We start from the raw sequence: 10,783 nt of genomic DNA on the forward strand, positions 1-10,783 counted from the left end.
ATCTATTTATTCAGCTAAGTACTTACTGAGTGTGGTTATTCATGCCATGCACCTTTTTAGACACTTGGGAGATCGCTGTGAACAGAACAGGCAAAAATTTCTCCTCTCTCCAAGCCTACATTCTACTGGGGGAGACAGGCAGAGAGCAAGATAATACATAAAATTCACGTTTCTACCAATGACAAGGGCTAAGGTGAGAGAACAAAGCAGGGAAAGGAGTTACCAGTGAGCATGCCATTGAAAGTTTAGATGAGATGGCCAGGGAGGGCCTCGTGGAGAAGGCCACCTTTGAGGGAGGCTTGAGGATTCTGAAGGAATAGAATTCCAGGCAGGGGCAATGGCCAGTGCCAAGGCACTGGGGCAGAGTGGCATGTGGCTGGAGCTGGAGCTGGGAGAGCAAGGGAAAAAGCAAGGAGATGGTTCGCAGGTAGCAATCATGAAGGGCCTTGCAGGCCATAATCAGGACTTGTGCTTTTACTCTGAGTGAGGAGGGGAGGAGTCCAAGGAGAATTTTGGCAGAGGACTCATATGATGTGACTTGTATTTTTAAGGGATTACCTCTGGCAGCTGTGTTAAAAATAAATGAAGAGCGAATGCAGGCAGACTAGGTAGGAGGCCATTGAAATACATCAGTGGGAAATGGTGATTGCTTGGAAGGTAGAAAGTGATTGGATATTTAAAATTTGCTGGTAGACAAAATGTGAATTATGAGAAAAAAATTATATGTATATATGCCAGGCACTATATGAAACTTTACAGATTAGGAAGCGGAAACTAAGAGAGGCCGGTTAACTTAAAAAAATCACGTAGTTGGCAAGTGGTAGAGCTAGTATTTAAACCAAGTTGTCCACCAAAAGCAGCTCCACTGTACAAATCTCATCCATTCATTCAACAACCCTCCGTTGCCCATCGACTCTGCTTCAGGCTCTGATCTATATGTCGAGAGGGTACAAAAATGAGCAGGGGACAGTTCTTGACCTGGAGGAATTTATGGTTTGGAGGAGGAGACAGACGTGAATAGAAATAAGGACAGCAAGATAAGTGTGCAAAGTCCCAGGCACTCAGAGGAATTGGGTGGATGCCCAAAGGAGCAGAGGTGAGGAAAGACCCTCAGCAGGTTGGATCTTAGAGACTGAGCAGGGCTTTGCCAGAGAACGAGGGATGGAAAAGCATTCCTGGCAGAGGGGCTGTGTGTGCAAAGGTGAGGAGGTGCAGAGGCCTGGCATGGAGAATTGCAAGGATGTGCAGCGTTCTGCAGGGGAGCCAGATGAGGAGGCCTGGGAGGGGAGAGGTGAGACAGAGGATGAGCAGGTCAGTCAGGAATGGCTGGAAAGAAAGAGCTTCCCCAGGCCAGGGGCAATCGCTGCAGGCTTCCAAGGGGGAGTGGAGCGATCAGATCTCTCCTTAAGTGGAGGGTGGATACCAGGGCAGAGGACGCAGTTTTCCCTGTTTCAGTATGACGTTCCTGGGAAATCTGGTAGGGCTGAGGGAACGGGCACAGGTTTCCAGGAAACAAACAGTACTCTGCCTGTGCGTGTGTGCCTCTCTGTGAGTCTGCCTATAAATACCCTCAGACGCATCACCGGGCCGGAGTCTCCCACAGGGCCCTGACGGCATCTTGCTCACACTCCCTGAGCTGCTTCTGCCCCTCCTGGCCAGGCTCAGCCCCAGCAAGCACCAAATTTTATCCCCCCCCCCCCCCCCAGCAAGCCAGGCTGGAGAGGGGCCAGGATTATAACCTCTGTCTGACCACTCTTGCCCTGGGACACCACGCAAGTGTCCACCACGTACTGTCCAAACTGTAGCAGGAAGGATGAGCTTGGCCCAAGGAGAAAACTGATAAACCCAAGCTGAGTGTGAACTGACTCCCCAGTGGGAAGGGAAGGGCATTTGTTTGAAAGCCTGATCCACATCCAGTGATTCACACACCATCCTGCTGAGAGACAGACGGTCACCTTCGTCTCACCCAGCTCCGTGAGCCCTCACATCCTATTGGTGGAGAGACAGAGACAGGCAGAGCCCATACATGCATATGTATGTATAGGTATATATGAATGTATAGAGAGAGACAGAGACAGGCAGAGCCCATACATGCATATGTATGTATAGGTATATATGAATGTATAGAGAGAGACAGAGACAGGCAGAGCCCATACATGCATATGTATGTATAGGTATATATGAATGTATAGAGAGAGACAGAGACAGGCAGAGCACATACATGCATATGTATGTATAGGTATATATGAATATATAGAGAGAGACAGAGAAAGGCAGAGCACATACATGTATACATATGTATAGGTATAGATATGCATGACTATAGACAGAGACAAAGACAGACACAGGAAACAGGGGCAGAGACAGACAGAGGGAGGCAGAGACAGGAAGACAGTCAAAAGACAGAGAGACAAGGCCACCAAGTATGGGTTCAAACCATGACACTTTTCAAAACCCCAGCAAGGGCAGATCTGATAGAATGTTACAGGGATTAATTCGACACACATCAGAGTCTAGCCAGTTCCCCTTCCTGAGCCCCAGCTCAGAAATTTGCATCATCTCCTCCCCTGGAGAAAAGCAAAAATAAAACCAAAAGAGAAGTAAAATAAAAAATCAGAGGGACAGCAAAACGGGGAAAACCCAGACTCACCCGGGTAAGTACAGAGGGCAGGTCCCTCCCCACGGGCTTAGTAGCTCCTGTTCCCAGCCAGGGGGCAACTCAGGTTTCCAGCTGCTCTTTCTGAGTCTGAGCCCCTTCCGGACAGGTCAGGGCCTGGGTGGGGGACGGCCAGGGTGCTATTTCCAGGCACTGGCCACCTCCCTCCCTTCTGGAGCACTAGGACTTGGACTGGCTTACTGGGCAGCTAAGCCAGGGCCTCCACCGGCCAAGCTGCCCTCCTGGCCTGTCTAGCTCACCGGGGGCCGCCTGGAGAGGCAGTGAATCCTGTTCTCCATGTGACTCTAAATTGAGGGACAGGCTGTGTGACTTCCACAGTTTCCTTCCCTTTTAGAGAAGGGAACCAGGCTCCTCATCTGTGAAATGGGAATAAAATCATTTGTTCTGCTAACCACAGGACTGTCATGTCAGCTGCTAAAGAGCTTTGTGAACTGTGCGTGCACATAGCATGGGGTCATGATATCCCACCAGCTCCAGGCTGGCTCGTGCTCTTGTTGCCCCAGATAGGCTCCAAACTGGGCAGGAATGGGAGCAGGCTTTCCTGGGGCCGTGCTTTCTTGTAGAGTAAGGAGAGTGAGCCTGAATCAAGGTGTCCCCAAGAAGACCTGCTTGGGGACTGCCTGTCTCCCTCGGGGGGTTGTGCACAGAGAGAGTACAAGTGTGTGTGGGGGGGTAGAGGCTGGGAGGGGACTCAGTTCTCCTGGCCCCATCCCACAACCTCTTCACCCGCCCACCCCAAATCTCCAGCCTCCTCTGGGGCCTCTCAGGTCTCCAGGCAAGAAACCAGTCTGGGAGTGTCGTGGAAGCAGACCACTCTGGGGGTATCCCCCTCCCTCCCTCCTGTCCCCTCAGGCCCAGACCACACAGCAGGATCAGGGGCCCTGAGCCAGGACCCAGGAGGGAGGGACTCAGCAGACCGGAGTCACCGCCCTGTCTCTGAAGTTGATCTTTCCTCCCATGCGCTCTTACAATTATTTACAAAGTCTTGTCAACAACACACCCTAGTCACACAGATAAAATCACTGAAGTTGAAGCTTATAAAACCCAGTATCAGTAGCATGATTACAAGACAGTTATCACTCCCTGGGTCCCTCCACTTGTTGGGCAGGGCTTTAAACATTCTGTACTTCTCAAGTGTAATCCTCTTAGCAACCTGTGGGTGGGCGTGCCCAATTGACACAGCAGGAAACTCGGCCTTGGGCAGTGGTAAGTGACAGGGCCAGACTGTGACAGGGCCAGACTGTCCCAGGTGTCCTGGACTGGGAAACCTGTCTTCTTGGATGACGACCCCTTAAGGGAGAGCATGCATTTGAGGGAAGCAGAGATAGAGCATGCATTTGAGGGAAGCAGAGATACCGTATCTTAAATTCTACTCCAAGACGCAGAGAACATCTCCGCCAAGTTGAGTGCTGCACGTGGTCAGGATAAGAATGCCACTGAATGAAGTCGTAGCCCAGCGAATTATGTGGGCACCTGATTGTCCGGAGGGACCCTGTAACAACAGAAGGGCTGGGGGAGTAGCAAGGATCCGTGAGAGGACCCTGCGCAGACCAGGGTGAGGGGAATCTGCGTGCAGAGGGTGATGGTTGTAAGCATGCCTTTTGTAGAGACAGGGAAGGCGCCAGCCGCCTGCTAATGGCAAGAGCTACTCTTTCCCATCTGCCCTGCCCGGGTTGCTGTTGCGTGCTTCATCTCTCTCCCCTCCCAGCAACTCTCTGCGTTGCTCTATGACCATCTCCATCAAACAGATGGAGAAGCGGAGGCTTACGTGACCTGCTACAGACAGGTTGTTGGGAACTGGTGGAGGTAAGATTCCAACCCAAGTCACTCCCGGGCCACCCTCCCCCTGACGCCTCCCTGCACATCACCCATTTCCAGAGCCTGGCCCTACAGCCTGGGAAATCCTTCCAGAAGGGCTGGCTCCCTCTGCTCTGGTTCTGCCTTCGCCGGGCATCGCCAGGAAGGAATAGACGACCTGGACCAATTCCCAGCAGCAGCCATGTGGAGAGCCCACCCCGCTGCAAACCATCCCGGTGGCATTCGGTGTGCCCACTCACCTCCTGTGTGCGTTGTTGGTGTGAGCCAGGCCTCTAGACGTTAACCGACTCCCGTGACCCGAAAAATAAAGCACAGGCAAGTTCTAGACCTGACGAAACAAGCCAGGCTCTGTTCTCGGGGAGGTTCTGCCGCAGGGAGTCCAGGTGGTGGGAAGGGCAGAGGCCACCTGGGCAGCCGCCGGGTTCAGGATAGAACTTGGGATCTGGAGTCACAGGCCTGGCTGTGCATCCTGAACTAAGTTACTGAACTCCTCTGAGCTTCATTTTCTGGTCTACCGTGTAGAATAAAGGTGCGTGGCATAGCTTAGCAAAGCGTGAAGTGCCTTATGGTCTGTCCTGCCCACGGGCACCTGGAGGGCAGGTGTCCCGGTGGGTCTCACTCCTGTCACCTGACTAGACTGCTCCTCTGGTTCCTGAAGACTCAGGGTGCGTTGGCCTCCAGGGTCTCGGAGGCCTGTGGTGTGGCCCCCCTGGCCACCTCCCCCGGTCCGGAGCCTTACCCGGGGCTTGTCGCTCTGTGGTCACTGTCCGCACCCCCTGCCCTGTAAGCGCCTGGTCTGCACCCCAGCTTGGGAAGGATGATCACACGGTGGCCCTTCAGTAAAACCGCTTGTGAAAAAGGGGATTCTGGGCAGCAGGGAATCGAGAAGGGGGTGCCGGCTGGGCAGAAAGGGCTTGTCTACTGCACAGTTTGAGTTCACCTTCTCTGCACTGCATGGCACAGGCCGCCGGCCGCCAGCGCCTCTCAGACAGCCTGGCCTGTCTTGGTGGAGCCTCATCCTGCCAACTCTTCTCTCCTGCAGGCAGAGGCCCCGTGGGCCCCGCCTGGCTCAGCAGGTGAGGATCCCAGGCTGGTTGACTTGAGCAATCCTTTGCCTGTGGGTAAGATCTCACCTGGCTTTTGCTTTTGTTTTGTTTGTTTTATTTTGCCTTCATGTCCAAGAACCTAAGGGCTGTTTTGCAGCCCCTGGGCCCCTTTCCTCTGGCCAGAGAAGCAAGCAGGACTTCCTCTGTGCCAGGAGCACCGGGAGGGGCGTGTGCTGCAGGGGTCAGCGGGGTGGGGTGGGGGAGTCTACCCGGTGGGTCCTCCCCAGCGCAGGGCACACAGAGCCAGTCCTACCGGGCTGCGCACAGAGGCCGTGGTTCCTGGCCCTCCCGCAGCACCAGGCCTCCTTCTCCAAGCACGGAGACCGCCCTGCCTGGCCACTGCCTGGAGCCCAGGACACGGGCAGACAGGAGGAGCCCTGCCCACCACTGGGCACAAAGCCCAGAGGCACATGCAAGCCCTCCCCACACCGTCACACTCACCGTCACACTCACCGTCCACACACACTCCCATCCACACACACCCAGAGAAGCCAGACGGGTGAGAAAGGGTGACTGGCTCTAAATAAACACCATCAGCTATTTCAGACCTCTGGGGACCTGGTGCCTTTTCTGGGCTGCGAGACACACCTTGCCTGGAGCGAGACCTGTCCAGACCAGCCTCTCCTGGCTCCCCAAGGGCAGCTCGAGCGCCAAACCGGAGGCCTGGCGCCCCCTGCTGGTGAGATTGGGAATGCACGCCAGCTTGCTCCATCCCCAACAAGCAGGGGGAAACCTCCTCTGCACCCGGGTCTGCGGAATCACAGAAATGAACAAGGACGCGTCCTGTTCTCCCTCCCTCTCCTTTTCTTCCAGGGAACCAGAGTGACTTACTTCAGTTGATTCTCCCAAAGGCAGCATTCATCTCCCTGACATGTGGAAGGCAAGATGCGGCTCAGAGAGTTTAAGCACACGCATCTCCCAGGATCACACAGCAAGTTGGGCGCAGCACCAGAACTGGCCTCCTTCACTGCACAACCCGTGGGGAGGCAGAAGTGCCCAAACTCCACTGGGCACCCCCGGAACCCTCCCAGGGAGACGTCACCCGGGTCTCCACCTCAGCACGTTCTCCCGGGCAAGGGCTAACGCTGGCCCATTTCCACAATCTAGGCCACCTGGGGAGCACTCTGGGCTGGGGGAGTCACTGATGTCTGGCAGAGGCTCAGCGACAGACACGTAGTGGGGCAAGGTGGACACCCAGTCCTGCAGAATAAGCGCCTAGTCACGGGGTTGGGGTCCAGAAGGAGCTGCATACTCCTTGGGGAGCTCCCACTGCTGGAGGGGACAGGACACAGACGAGGCTGCCAAGCAGTCACCTTCCTGCCCTCAAGCAGGGAGCAGCAGCACTTGTTCAGGTGGAGGTCAAGCAGCCCCGTGGGGGAAGGTTGAGGCGGGCTGGTTCTCCAGCAGGGAGTGGGCACCAGGCCCAGGGTCCCTGCCTCCCTGGCGGGAGTCTCCTGTGTCCTTCCTCCTCCATGCTCAGCACCTCCAGGGCTAGGAGGGCCACTTGCTGCCTTGCTAACAGGGGAGCCTCTTCCTGTCTTCTAGAGAACACACAGGTCGAGACAGCGCCTATTTCCTGCCTTTCTTGGGCCGGGCCACCGAGGTCTCTGTTGTCCTGGACAGCCCTGGGACTCAGGGAGTGAGGTCTTGGAAAGGAAACCTCATGCTGCAAATTAACCCAATGACTGCCACTTCCAAAGACGCCTTTTGTTTTCAGAGCTGCTGTCCAGGGGCCGGGGCGGTCTGCACTCCTATCTGGTCCTGCCCCTCTGCCCGTGAGGCTGTGGCAGTGTGAGGAGTGTGCAGCGAGTGCCAAGCTAGGAGTCATGTCACCTCTCCAGGCTCAAGGTTGACTTCGTGGTAGCTACTGGAGTCAGCACCCCACAGTCCCCAAAGCTCAGTCTCCTCCCCTAGTGGAGGGCTTCCTTCCCGGGCCTCCTCCTCTCTGGTTTTCCTGCGTGGTCAAGGCCCTTTATCAATAGGTTCCATCACTGGGCAGGGGCAAATTCCTCATCCAGGGAAACCCCTACTTACTGAAACACAATGATTATAGGACAAGGATTTGGAGCCAGATAGACTGGGCTCTGAATCCCAGTCCAACCAGTTACTATCTGTGTTACCTTGGGCAATCTGCTTAACTTCTCTGAACCTCAGTTTCCAAATATGTCAGTCGAGATAATAGTTCCTCTCACATGAGGGTGTGCAGGAATGAAATGGGGTTATGCAGTGACTGCAAGCAGGAAATAGTTTTTGTGACACTCATTATTTCCTCTTCAAATGTCACTGCAGTTTACTCTGTTATTCTGAGGGCTGGCTCAGAAGTTCTGTCGAGAGTTTCAGGCTGACTCTGGGAGTTTGGGTGGGGAAGGCACGCAGACGCTGGCTGCAGGAGCTGCAGCAACATTTGAGGGTGTGGGAGCTACCACCACATGTTCCAGAATATCTACAGACAAGGAGGAGAAACGGGGGCTGGGGGAGGTGTGCACAGTGTATTCCAGGTCCTGAGCTGGATGCTTTGCACACAAGGTTTCAGTTAACACAACCTGTTCGTGCTAAGATAGTGTTGTCTCCAAGCCCAGAGAGGTCATGAGACTGGCCCAAGGCTGCACATCTAGTGTGGTGGAAGCTGCTAGTGTTTCTCCAATAACTTTTTACTATTTTATGAGAGTAAGGGTTTTAGCTGAAACGTGGCTGCCCAGAATGAAGACTACATTTCCCAGCCTCCTGTGTGGTTGGGTGTGGCCCTGTGATGCTGTTCTGGCCAAGGAGAAGTAAATGGCGGTGCCATGCAGCAGTCTGGCAACCTCCCTTAAGACAGAGGTTGTGTGTCTGCTCTCTGCCCCTTCCGCTTTGTCCCTGCCTCTGTTTTTCGGCTTTGTAGGCAGATGCTCCCTTGAGCCATGAGGACAAGGGCCACGCACTAACAACAGAACAGCTCCTGTTGTGAATTTTCTGTTGACTCTGATTTCTACCCCATCCAGGGATGCCCTGTGGGTGATAGAGCGGGAGATTTGAACCTGTGCCAGTGAGCTCTTAAACCCTCACTTTACCTACACAGTGTGAGGGTTCCGGGCTCCTCTCTGTGCTCCTGCTGGAACCCCGTCAGCTCTTAGGTGTGCGGCGTTCTTTGGCCCCCTGAGGGGATGGTGTGGAGGAGAAGCTTGTCTAATGCAGCTCCTCAAATGGATTCATTGCAAGGACGGCTCAGGGGCCTTCGCTGGATCCGGAGGCAGCTTGGTGGGGAAGGAGACGCCAGGCTCTGCCACAGCTCTGGCCACACAGCCACTCCTCTTGTGGCAGGTGAAGGCAGCACACAGGTAACCCTGGGAGTCTTTCTACATTTCCCTGGCCTGGGATCCTCAGTCTCCTCTCAGACTCTTTTGCTGGGACTTCTCTGTCCGAAGAGACTTTGCCGAGAGAATGGGCCGAAACAGGAGCATCCTCTTCCCAGAGGAAATTTTTGCAGGAGCGTTGTGAGCCCAGCAAGGTGCCAGGTGGGCAAGGCGTGGCCCCTTCGGACAGGAGGTGTATTTTCTCTTATGTAATCTCAGCGGGGAAGGCTGCCAGCCTCAGTGCCGTGTAGCACCCGGTCTGAGTTAAGAAGGCTGTAGGGCCCTGCTGGCAACTGCCAGAGCCCCCGTGTCACCAAGGAGAGGCGGCACCGGGACCGCGGCAGCCGGCTGTTTGCAGACACAGAAGACGTATTTCCTGGCCGGGCAGGACTGAGGAGGCCCCCTGCACTCTCATTCTTCTTGTTTATAAGCGGGGATCACAACCACCCCCTCTCAAGGTTATCGTGACATTGAATGAGATACTGAATGTGAAAACACTCAAAATCTGTAAAGCATCTGGAAACATGGAGGGTTAGGGTTCTGCATTGCACAGCAGAAATAGCAGTGCTGTGGTTGAAGCTGCTGGTGCCCAATCACCCCCTCCGCTGGGCCGGTGCCGTGAGGGGGCTGCTGACCGCTCACGGTTCCTCCCTCTCTGGAGATTTCCCTCGGCTGGACGGAAGCTGCCTTGCTCGGGGGGCCTGAAGCCGATGACCGTCTGACACGGGGGCAAGAAAGTCCAGCCCCCTGCCCTAAAGACAGGATTAACTTGGGGCAACCCGTGCTCCGTGGAGTCAGGGGGAGCCTCGGCCACAGCTGGGACCACAGCCTCCCCTGGCTCCTTCCCCGCCCGACTGTCCCTCCTTCCCATTCGGTGGGTTCTGCCTCAGTAGGTCACACGTGCTCAAGTCTGTCTCAGCCTCTGCTTTAGAGAGCCTGACCCACACGTTGCTGTGAGGCTTAACTGATACAGATATAGATACAGAGATTAGGCCAGTGGCTGGCGTACAGTGAGTGTATAGTAAATGTTAGAGGCGGTTATTGTCCACCAGGAGCCTCTTCATGTAACAGTAAGGAGTGGAAATCTGGGGGGCTGGTCAGTGGGCTGAATTTTATATGCTAAGGGAATGGGGTGAGCGGAGAGGGGCAGCTGAGTTTCTTTGGCCATCACTGGTTCTTGGCCTTGGGCACCGAAGGTCCTTACAGGGCTGCTGAAAAAGTTTCAGTCATTATGCATCTCCACCAGCAGAGGGCGCCGTTTTCATATTAATACAAATAAGTGTTTTCCTCTGCTAATCTTTCCCAGAGCAGCCTACTTTGGCAAGGAAGATCAGGTGCGTGACAGAGCAGGAAGTGCCTTAACATGGGCATGAGTAATAGCAGAGGACAAGACAGGGAGAAGCACTGAGTTAAGCTGATCAGGGAAGCTCCTGTTCCCAGGGAAACCCCCAGCCGGGCTAGGTGGTTAGGGCCCGGGCAAGGGCAGTGACAGCAAGGTGGCCAAGAGAGGGTATAAAGGACACCAAAGAGGGGGACAGGACTATGATTCTAGCCAGTCGGTCTAGAAGGAGAGCAATGGGCCCACTGACACGGGCAGAGGTCAGGAAGGAGACGTGGTTTTCATGGAACACTGAGTGCTCTCTCTCCAACTGGCTGGACTGCCCTGTTGTGACATGCTCTGTGATGGCCTTGCCTTGCACAGTGCCCTTCCAGTAAGCTGTAGTTCTGCAGGATCCCTGCTTTGTGTGGATTCCAGAAACCAGTGCAATACTCAGAGGTGTTGACAGTATCGAGATTCCACTGGCTTTTTCCATTTTGAATAGAGAAGCCAAGAAATGTCCCAGAGCTTG

The sequence above is a fragment of the Microcebus murinus genome, chromosome 23, assembly GCF_040939455.1.
Source record: "Microcebus murinus isolate Inina chromosome 23, M.murinus_Inina_mat1.0, whole genome shotgun sequence".
In the NCBI taxonomy this organism is placed as follows: Eukaryota; Metazoa; Chordata; class Mammalia; order Primates; family Cheirogaleidae; genus Microcebus; species Microcebus murinus.